This window comes from Watersipora subatra, chromosome 4 (assembly GCF_963576615.1).
Source record: "Watersipora subatra chromosome 4, tzWatSuba1.1, whole genome shotgun sequence".
Classification (NCBI taxonomy): domain Eukaryota; kingdom Metazoa; phylum Bryozoa; class Gymnolaemata; order Cheilostomatida; family Watersiporidae; genus Watersipora; species Watersipora subatra.
This window is the reverse complement of record NC_088711.1, coordinates 48,625,489-48,638,137: the sequence shown is the minus strand read 5'-3', so window position 1 is coordinate 48,638,137 and position 12,649 is coordinate 48,625,489.

The window sequence follows — 12,649 nt, the reverse complement described above, 5'->3', positions numbered from 1 at the left end:
TTATTTTAACTCCACTCTTTTGCTCATTTCAGATTGTTCATTTCTATCATTTAATTCATTGAAAAACCTTGTGAAATGTTTGTAAATGAAGTTCTTCTTTTACATTCAAATTTAATAACTGAGCACGTTCTCTGCCAAAAGCTAGCTTAAAAATACTTTATAACATTTTAAAATATTATTATTAGCATTCTGTAGCGATAGTGAGATCGCCTTAAATATAGCTTGTATGGATAGTTATTGCTAGTAATTCTTAAAGTAGCTTTATAGATATAGCAAGGGTCCTGTGAAGATAGCTTTGACTTGTGCAAACAGGTGGCAAGGAAGTTTTTGCTAGACTAGAAACCAAGTTTAACCTTGTAAGAAAAGCTCAATGCTATTGATTCTCATTGAACTTTTCATCAGACAATCAATATGTTAAAGCCTTTTTACTAGTATCGAGAAAATGCTTCTCTAAATATAATTGATTGTAGCTCTGCTGCAGGGCCTCACATTAACAACCACAAACTGAGAAAACTAGTTTCTCTTCTCATCCATAATGCTCAGATTGAATGCAAGTGTGATTATGACGCCTAACGTTGCAAGGAGACTGATAGAATAGAGACATGTAAAGCTATAACTTGAACACAATAGCCGATATCAATTAGTGACATCATTTTGTGCATATTTCGCTTCTGAGCATTTTAGCTGTGATAAAGTTTTGAAACCTTTATAAATGTTTAAAAAAATAGACTGGATTGCAGTTTGTACTTATTTGAATAACTAAGGATTGTTTGATTTCAGCAACCATAACATCAGATATAGCAACTTACATGGTGGTTTAATGTACGATGCTCTACCTATACTACACGTATTTAAGCTGTTATGGTATAGTGGCTCAGATTTGCAGAATGTAAACAGAAAGTTGGAGTCAAGTCAAGTACTGTGCTATATTCTCACAGAATAAGCTCCTGTGTGCTAATAATAAAAATGACAAAGAAGAATCAACCAGAAGTGTAGATCGATGTTTCCACTTGCAAATTTACAGTCAAAACAAACTGCTAAAAGCTAATTATAGATTATCATCTATTGACTTTAGACCAAAAGGTTTAACCTAGTTTATGAATCATTACATAATTTTTAGCCTGTGAACCAATCCTATTGCATGGCTAACTACATGCGTTCGCTTAAAAGCTAGAAACGTTTTGTTTAGTCCAGCAACACTGTTACAAAAATAAACAATCATGCCTCATTCAGCATGCAAGATGAATAGATCCAATTGAACAAAAAGATGAAAAGAAACAACTGCTGTAATGCCTTCTAATCAAACAGCCATTGCCAGCCGTGTTTAATCAATAGAAAGTCTGTTTACATAACCACCAGCATTGGAAAGGACACAATAGCAAGAAGGGGAACTTTCCTGCTAAAAATCTATTCAGGATATAATATCTTCTAACTATGAAATATCGTACATTGATCTGCAAAAATTAAAAATGGATTACATAATTGAACCAATGAGTAATGTTGTACGAAAACCTGTCCTATTACCATAAAGAAAAATAACTGAAAAATGGCAGGAAGTCAACTCTCATTGGTAATGGGATTTGTGTCCCTTGCCTAAGCTCTGAGCTGCACTGATGAGGCTTCAATAGCCGAAACAGTAGTGTCTGTAGCATGAGTATATATATATATATATATATATATATATATATATATATATATATATATATATATATATATATATATATATATATATATAAATACAGTGAACCTGTGAAACTGAAATCAGAGTGCTCAATGCATAAAGCAGAGCTAAAACTAAAATATTACAAGAGAAACATGAGCCTGAGTTCAAATCAATTTATTACTAAATAGTTTCATGTTTCTGCGAGACAATCATCAGATAAAATGACTTGCTCAATAAAAGCAGTAAATATACACAGGGTGTTGTCACAAGCATACAGATTAAACCTAAAGCTGAATCAGGCAGATAAGTTGGTAAGAGCTAAGTTACACTACTGTTCTTAAGCAGGTATTTGACCCCGGGTGTCTACATATAGAGCCAAGTTCATTTCATTTATTTAGAGACGACATGTCAGGCTGGCATAATATAAAAAACTTTTCCCATATATATAGATTGCATTTATTAGTTGCGCTGCTGTATGCATTGGCTTGTTTCAGTAGCTTCCATTTAATTGAGTAATGGGTGTTAGTGTTTTTCAGCTGCCAAATATATTTACTGAGTTCAGTACTCAGCTTTCTTGCCTCGTTTTGAAAAGATGCAGTATGATTGTTGTATCGGGTCTTAAACTGACCTTCCCTTAGCCCTACATAAGTTTCATCAGTATATTCTGCCGTTACTGTGGCGTGATATATGCAAGATGATGTTAGGCATGTATGTGTATATGGGAAAAGTTTTTTATATTATGCCAGCCTGACATGTCGTCTCTAAATAAATGAAATGAACTTGTCTCTACATGTAGACACGCTGGGTCAAATACCTGCTTAAAAACAGTAGTGTAACTTAGCTCTTACCAACTTATCTGCTTGATTCAGCTTTAGGTTTAATCTGTATGCTTGTGACAACACCCTGTGTATATTTACTGCTTTTATTGAGCAAGTCATTTTATCTGATGATTGTCTCGCAGAAACATGAAACTATTTAGTAATAAATTGATTTGAACTCAGACTCATTTTTTTTCCTGTAATATTTTATATATATATATATATATATATATATATATATATATATATATATATATATATATATATATATATATATATAACAGTAGTGTCTGTAGCATGTACATATATATATATATATATATGTACATGCTACAGACAGTACTGTTTCGGCTATTGAAGCGTCATCAGTGCAGCTCAGAGCTTAGGCAAGGGACACAAATCCCATTACCAATGAGAGTTGACTTCCTGCCATTTTTAAGTTATGTCTCTGTATAGTAATAGGAAAGGTTTTTGTATAACATTACTCATTGGTTCAATTATGTAATCCATTTTTAATTTTTGCAGATCAATGCACGATATTTCATAGTTAGAAGATATTATATCCTGAATAGATTTTTAGCAGGAAAGTTCCCCTTCTTGCTATTGTGTCCTTTCCAATGCTGGTGGTTATGTAAACAGACTTTCTATTGATTAAACACGGCTGGCAATGGCTGCTTGATTAGAAGGCATTACAGCAGTTGTTTCTTTTCATCTTTTTGTTCAATTGGATCTATTCATCTTGCATGCTGAATGAGGCATGATTGTTTATTTTTGTAACAGTGTTGCTGGACTAAACAAAACGTTTCTAGCTTTTATGCGAACACATGTAGTTAGCCATGCAATAGGATTGGTTCACAGGCTGAAAATTATGTAATGATTCATAAACTAGGTTAAACTCTCTATTCTTAAGTCAAAAGATAATAATCTATTATTAGCTTTTTGCAGTTTCTGGTGACTGTAAATTTGCAAGTGGAAACATCGATCTACACTTCTGGTTGATTCTTCTTTGTCATTTTTATTATTAGCACACAGGAGCTTATTCTGTGAGAATATAGCACAGGACTTGACTGAACTTTAATGTTCTGTTTACATTCTGCAAATCTGAGCCACTATACCACAACAGCTTATATACATGTACATGTAGTATAGGTAGAGCATCGTACATTAAATCGCCATGTGAGTTGCTATATCTGCTGTTACGGTTGCTGAAATCAAACAATCCTTAGTTATTCAAATAAGTACAAACTGTACAAACTGCAATCCAGTCTATTCTTTTAAACATTTATAAAGGTTTCAAAACTTTATCACGGTTAAAATGCTCAGAAGCGAAATATGCGCAAGATGATGCCACTAATTGGTATCGTTGCTATAGTTGATATCGGCTGTTGTGTTCAAGTTATAGCTTTTCTATAGCTATATATTCTATCAGTCTCTTTGCAACTATTGATGTGCTAATCACACTTTCATCTTATCTGAGCATTATGGATGAGAAGAGAAACTAGTTTTCTCAGTTTGTGGTTGTTAATATGAGCCCAAGCGGCAGAGCTACAATCAACCTTGTTTGGATGGTTATAGAGTAAAAATATTCTCACTGAAATGCTAGATTTTTAAAAATCAGTCTAACATTACCGATATTATATATATATTTTATATATGAAATATATTAAAAAATATAAACTTTAAAAACTGTTGAGCACTCTCTTCTAGTGAACTGCAACCTTCTTCTTCGACCGTATATTGAACATATATATATATGTATATATATATATACTAATATATCTAGTGGAAATCTTCTGACTAAAAAGTGCTCAATGCCATAAAGGCAGTGCATATAGAATAATTTAAAAGAAGATAAAAATTTTGACTATTATATTTACACTACTAATAGTTTCGTGTTAAAAACACTCATCAGGTGACATTCATTTATGCGCAGAAGCTTATATATACGTAGGAACATACAAGCTAGGCAGTGATCTTATAATGAGGCATGCAAGCACTGTAAATTCCCAAATTGATGGCAGTAGTAAAAGTGCAAAGGCTAAGCAATAAAATTGTAAACAATAAATGGGATGAGAAAAGCTAATCTATTAACTGTTTATTAGCAAAAATTTACTTGAGTGTCTACACCCAGATACCATTTCAGATTTCTTATTCAGTGTCGCCATATGTGGCTTGTACATAATGTAGAATTTTTCCCACAGACATAGTTCGCACTTCTTGGCACGATTATTGTAAGCTGCTGATCTGTGGATAATATTCCATTTGATGGTATGCATGATGTTTTTCTCTTTGAGGGACCATACATGTTCGCTTAGCCTGGTTGCTGATCCTTTGCTGGTATTGATGAAGGAAGACTTGTGGTTGGCGTACCTCTTCTTAAACGTATTTTCGGTTAATCCGATGTAGGTCTCTTCATTGTTATTTGTGCTTAATGTAGCTTGATATATAATTTGCTCAGTAAGGCATTGACCATTTAATGGACACTCGGTAGGTTGTCTGCAATTACAGCCTGGGTTTATATTGTTCCCGGTCTTAGTTGGTGGTATTTTCTTATTATTGCAGTTGTTAATGATACATTTAACGCTTTTCGTTAAATTATATATCAAGCTACAGTAAGCACAAATAACAATAAAGAGACCTACATCGGATTAACCGAAAATACGTTTAAGAAGAGGTACGCCAACCACAAGTCTTCCTTCATCAATACCAGCAAAAGATCAGCAACCAGGCTAAGCGAACATGTATGGTCCCTCAAAGAGAAAAACATCATGCATACCATCAAATGGAATATTATCCACAGATCAGCAGCTTACAATAATCGTGCCAAGAAGTGCGAACTATGTCTGTGGGAAAAATTCTACATTATGTACAAGCCACATATGGCGACACTGAATAAGAAATCTGAAATGGTATCTGGGTGTAGACACTCAAGTAAATTTTTGCTAATAAACAGTTAATAGATTAGCTTTTCTCATCCCATTTATTGTTTACAATTTTATTGCTTAGCCTTTGCACTTTTGCTACTGCCATCAATTTGGGAATTTACAGTGCTTGCATGCCTCATTATAAGATCACTGCCTAGCTTGTATGTTCCTACGTATATATAAGCTTCTGCGCATAAATGAATGTCACCTGATGAGTGTTTTTAACACGAAACTATTAGTAGTGTAAATATAATAGTCAAAATTTTTATCTTCTTTTAAATTATTGTATATATATATATATATGTTAAATATACAGTCGAAGAAGAAGGTTGCAGTTCACTAGAAGAGAGTGCTCAACAGTTTTTAAAGTTTTCATTTCTTAATATATTTTATATATAAAATATATATATAATATCGGTAATGTTAGACTGATTTTTAAAAATCTAGTATTTGAGTGAGAATATTTTTACTCTATAATCTTTTGAATAAAATTTTGAATGTGCTTTCAAATGAACTTTGTACTGTGAAAGTTTATTAACAGGTAACTGAAAACGCTGAACAATCAGGGACTGAGATGAAATTAGTGGTGGCTTATCAGAGATTATACGCATCAGACGCCTTTGAGACACTATTTTTTTTAATAACAAAATGTAGCATTTTCCCTTGACTCAAGACAGTAACTAATTTTAGAAGTAATCAGTCCAAGACTCAAACTAAATCAGAAATATGAAAATAAAGTAGAAGGGGCTTTTAAAGGTATCTACTCACCGTGTGTATATGATAATATAGCTTGTGTTTGGTGTAACGTAGTTTAGCCTACTCTATCTGACAAAAAGCAAGGATTTGAGGCTTTGAATACTCAAAGATATTCCATCAAATATTTATTTAATCATGAAGGATAAACCCAATATCATACAGTAAATTTCATAACCTATACAATAGGTTATAACTTATACAATGGTTTATTTTATAACTTTTTGTATAACAATTTAATTGTGTTTATATCATCTATACGTATCTATACATACATGTAACATATGATATAAACACATCTGTAACTATCATCTGTAAGTAACTGGTAAGGTAAGTTTGTACCACCAACTTACCTTACCAGTTACTTACTAGTTAGCACACACCTAAACAAAACTAGTTTTGTCTGTCAGATCTTTAGCTCATATCATAATAAAAATAATTAGACTAACATGTTTACAACTATACCTAGGTGTTGGAGGAAGAAAAAGGTTTTTTTAAGGATTTTTATTGTATAAATATATGTCACAGAGTGTTAAAGAACAACATAGAGTTGTGTGCCCCTGTCAGGTATATAAGCTTCCACGTATAACCTAGAGACCATTGTTTTATCTCTACTACAAGTTATTTATACTACGAGCAATCATCAAAATGTGTTTATGTGTTTATGGCTGAAGGTTTTTAATTCCGTTGGAATGTGATGATTGTTTTTCACTTTTTACTAAGCACCTTTTAAATGCCGCATGCATGTTTTAGCTGTTGCATCTATGAAAGCAGAATTGGTTGAAATTTCTATAAAAGGTAAAGGCTAGGGTTTCTTTTTTGCTGTCTTATGAATAAAAGAGTAAAGGTCATTTATGCGCGAATTATTCGGTTTTATAACGTTAAATCTGAAATAAAAAAAAACAACAGCTTTTCTTTTAGGGGAATTTGGATGTTGATGGCACGTTAAAAGGTGGTTTAATGTACAACACTATACCTATACTACATTTATATAAGTGGCTGTGGTGTAGTGATTCAGAGTGCCAGAGTGTAAACAGAAAGCTAGAGTTCAGTTCCCAAAACAATCACTGATATTGTAGTTACAGGCAGGGTACTCAGGCTAATTCCTCAAATTTATTCCTCAAGGTTTGTTCCTCAAATCTAACAAGCCTGAACACTAATCAGGAAACTGCAAGGGTGGACAACTTCTCAGCTACTTGTTCATAACAAATTGGCAAGTCTCCAGTTGTTTAGTTGTTTTTCATTGGACATAGCCCTGTCTAGCCAATGCTTCTACCTGCGCATGGTTTTTTGCCTGCGATCATGCAAGCAAGCAAATATCATGGTCAACCTTCAGTAATTATCAACAACTATACTTGCTAAAAGCTGTTGTAAAAGGGTTGTGACCATTACCTAAAACATAACATGTAAATCATAAATTGCAAGCATTGATAAGTACTCACTGATGCTCAGATGTAACATGTATTACTGTTGCAATAAAATGTAGCCTGAATATCTATGTAGTTGCAATAGCAGTGCCGTATCAGTAGTATGTCATAGCCATGCACTATGCAGTATAATTGCATTGTGTACTTTTACCACTGCACAATACCCAGTGCAATACATGTATTACAACAATTTTCTAATGCGCAGTAAGTAGATTGGTACAGTAGTAGTAGTATTACCTGCTGCACCGTGGGCAGTGTTGTATGTAGTAGGAGTATTGCTGAAGTGCATTTCACAGTGCTAAAGGCAGTATGCACTTTTGCATTACACTCTACATACATGTACAGCACACTTTCATAAAGGAGCCATCACAGAAACAAGTATTGAGCTGACTTGGTCGCAACCACAACACAATTTTATGATGTGAATGCTGCTCAAACTGCTTAAGAATATAAGTAGGTCAACAAAGTGATCACAATTAGCATGTAATACATGACTGAAATGGGAATCTATTAGGATTGTAATATACTGTACTTATAATGCTAATGAGAATACAATACAAGGACCCTGCATTTCATCAGAATGGTGATAATACCTGACTCTCTATTCCTATATGATATGGGAGTTAGAGCAGATGTTCATAGTATCTGACATTTTTGTGCAATGTAGTACGGGCGCTCTGAAAGCCAGTAGTGTCAGTTGATCCACAGTATCAACATATACCGGTATTAATGCACAGATGCGACACAAAGGCAGTTTCAAATTTTGAAAACTGCACATTTGCAATATGCATGAATGGCTGGGTTTCAGGAAATGAAACCCAGCAAGAAGTACACGTGTAGTGAACAATCACTGCACACCATACTGTAATGATGCCATACATTTCTAGAGTGTCACAACTCTGCATTCTACGTACATAAACTTTGTCAGCTATTCCACTATTTTCCCAAAAAGTTTTACAAACGGTTTTGAATGCTGTTTCTATAGCACTTTCAATCTGTGACAAGAATTCAAATCAACTCTGCTTACAATGAGACAAACGAAAGAATCAAGAGAACCAGAACTTTTTCCTGACAATATACAAATTATGTTCAGTTGATTTTTAAACTGAGTCATATCTTGCAAAGTTGCAAAAGCTAGCACTTACCTTTTACTTTTGTTCACAAACTTGGAGCTCTTACGCGAACAGTATTGACTGACCTTGGCAGCACTTTGTTATGCAGTAACTGACCTTGGCAGCACTTTGTTATGCAGTAACCACGTTCAATTATTTCTATAAAGCATATCAGATGAATAACTGCTCTGTAGATCTATTACAAAAGAGTTCTATTGATTATCATATATTAATCCACACCTTGCAATTCACTCTGATATTGCTGTACCATTACATAAATCAATGGAGTAATACTTCTTTGTTTATTCAAAATGTATGGGTAGTACTATTAGTGAGGGTTTTAACACCAACACACACCATCTACTGTTGTATGTTTCAGGTTATGAACATTCTATTACTACAAGCTTCAATTCACTATCCTGATTCCTTCGCAATACTTTTAGCTTACCATCTTTCAAAAAATGTCTGTTTAACTCACTCCAAAATTCTTGATTTTTGGCTTTGCATTTTATTATCTTTCTTTTGACATGTAACAAAAAACATAATTTTGTCAATGATTACCATTACATATATACAACAACTTGATATAATAGGATTCTTAATACGCAGCTGAAAGTGTGATCTCTCAGTATAACTGAAGTTCAGCTGATTACTCTTGTTTCAGTTATTTAAAGTTTGCACACTTCCAAAGGGTTATTGTCTTCATTACAATCATAAATAGATTTAAATGTATTTTTTAAACACCTCACCTTGATTATACAAAGAGAAGACAATTCTGACACAGCCAAATCTTAAAAAGGATGTAGAGTATACAAGTTAGATAGATACTAACTTCATTATCACAGGTCCAAGTAAATTAGATCATGAAACCAAAAATAAAGAATAGTAAAGGAAGATTATTGATATGTGTACTTTGCATTCTGGGAGTCCCACGTGCTGTGAGAAATCATCATGAGTAACTGCACAATTATTCCACAATGCAGCAAAGAGGTCAAGTGATGAGTTGGTAGTATGCGTGGCTGGAAATCTGATTATCCAGTTTCGATTTTCGTATGTTCTTTTTTTCCAGTTTCATTTTATCCAGTTTCATTTCCGTATGTAATTCTCGTGGGGTTATTTTTTTTCTAACACTCTTTTCTAATGCCCTTAACTTGGCTTCAAACAGGCGGACAAACACGGCTCTTCTTATAGTAAAGATTGAAAGAAAGAATTATTTTATACATAGCGCTGCTCTATAATATAGATAGGCAAGTTGTTGGTGTCTGGTATAAGGTGTAGTGGATTTTCTGGGAAAGTAGGAATGTAACGAATAGTCAGGCAGATTGGAGATACAATTTGAGTATTTTAAACAGCAAATATCTGAAAGCACATTTACCTCTTCAGCATTTAGGGCATCTTGACTTGGTTGTAACTGTCCATATCAGGTAGAATAACCCTAAAAAATAATTTTTGAAACATTGTAAATTTTCATTTAGTTTTCGAAACCAAGGAATACCAGTTATAGTTATAGTCATAGTTAATAGTCTGAGTTATAGTTACTAGTTAATAATTTACATTTTACTATAAGTTAATTTATAGTTGACAATAAGTTTAGTTAAGTTAACAATAACTTAAGTTATAGTTAACAATAAGTTAAGTTGTGGTTAACAATAAGTAAGCTTATTAAACGTCAAAAACCAGAACCTGTTATCAATTTTAACTAGGTTGCTGTAAACAAGCCCAGTTTTCTAATAAATTAGACCTTCAACTTTTATGTGTTAAAGTGATTTGTAAGAACACAGGCTATACATAACTAACTTTAAAAATAAATTTAAAGGCAATTGTGTTATATGTTCAGCAAAGATTGTCAATCTCAGCTGTGCAATAAAATATATACTCAAGTCTATTAGAATCTGAGCTCTCTCAACTCTCACGCTTCAACTAAAAGTCTGTTTTCAACCGTAATCCATCCCAGAAGACCGCTCGTAAAGCAAATATTTCAAATTCTATATGCTTTTGTCCAACACCAATAGTGGAAATATTTTAATCCGATCTAATATTCGCAAGAGATTTGCTTAAACCTTTCTGATTTGTTTTATTATATACACTGCATATAAAAATAATAAGGTACTACGTACATGTAGCAGATTGTAACCCGACTTCGTTTCTTCATGTTGAAGTTTGAAGGTAGTGTATTGCATTCTAATAAAAAATCTAAAATCTAAAATATAACCATAAAATATTTTAGTGTTTTATAAGACACAAAATATGTTAAGCATTTTGAAAATTGCAGCAAACCTAACTAGTTGCAAAGTACATTATATACTGCCGAATACACTGAATACATGTCATCTCATTTCAGCCTGCTTGCATACATGGCATCTCATATCAACCTACCTGCATGCATACATGGCATTTCATGTCAACCTACCTGCATACATGGCATCTCATGTCAACCTACCTGCATGCATACATGGCATCTCATGTCAACCTACCTAAATACATGGCATATCATGTCAACCTACTTGAATGCATGATGTCTCATGTCAACCTACCTAAATACATGGCGCCTCATGTCAACCTACCTGCATGCATACATGTCCCTTCATGTCAACCTAACTGAATACATGGTGTCTCATTTCGACCCACCTGAATACGTGGCGTCTTATGTCAACCTATCTAAATACATGGCATATCATGTCAACCTACCTGAATACATTTGCGTCTCATGTCAACCTACCTGAATACATTTGTGTCTCATGTCAACCTACCTGAATACATTTGCGTCTCATGTCAACCTACCTGCATACATGTCGTCTCATGCCAAATCTGCCTGTTATGAGACAAACAATAGAATCACGAAGATATAGAACCATTTGCTTATCCAAATATCTGTTAATCTTCAGATCAGCAAGAATTTAGTTAGCAATTAGTTTTTTGTCTTTTAAAAACAATATCACATCTCCTTGTAAAAATTTTCAAAGAAAAAATAGCACGCCACTTCAGTTTTTGTTCACAAACTTAAAATTCTGACGCAAATATTATTGACCGAGCTCGGCAGCACTTTGCTATGAGGTAACCCCTTTCAATTATTTCTATAATGCATGCTAGATGGATAGCTACAAGGTAAGACTATTATAAAATACATTCACAAATAAAGATATTAACACCCACAATCATTTTAAGACATCAACTCGGTTGTTGTTCTTTTATCGACACTCTATCCCATTCAGAGAGAATGATTCTTCAGCAATCTTTCTAAATATTAAATAATCCCATTACGACGTTTGTTATGTCTTCCCCCATGTTATACGTAATGACATGTTTACTTAACTAGTTTGTTTGATATCATAATCTCTCTCTCTCTCTCTCTTTCTCTCTCTCTCTTTCTCTCTCTCTCTCTCTCAGCACCATGTCCTGTGATGACATAGGTGAGCATTAGCCTGGGCATGGCTCTCGTGGGGATTGGAGAGAGATCTCCAATCTCTCTCCAATCCCCACGAGAGCCATGCCCAGGCTAGGTGAGCATAGTTCTACCTCACTTTCTATAACCATGTGAATTGTTTAAAAGTTGAAGTTGCGTGCTCTATATGATGATATACAGGAGGATACAACTCACCAATTTTGATGTTACATTCTCAAATAAATCTTTAGGCCATGTTGAGCTTTTTACAAGTTAGTATGGTTCCAAAATTCTCTGAATTGTACCATCTATTATTTTAGATTACCACAATAACCTGGTCAACAGGTTAACCCGGTGTTACCTTTTTACTATTGTTAAATTTAGTTTCAACATTTCGTTTCTGCAGAATATCTAGTGCAACAGAATAAAGTATAATGAATGCACCTATAATGTAGCTTTACCACCTATAATGTCTTATTATAGGTGGCAAAGCTGAGGCGACATTTTATGTTTGTTGCAAAACAAAACACACTCTTTGAAAATTTTCTTTTTCTTTAATTACTTGGTGTG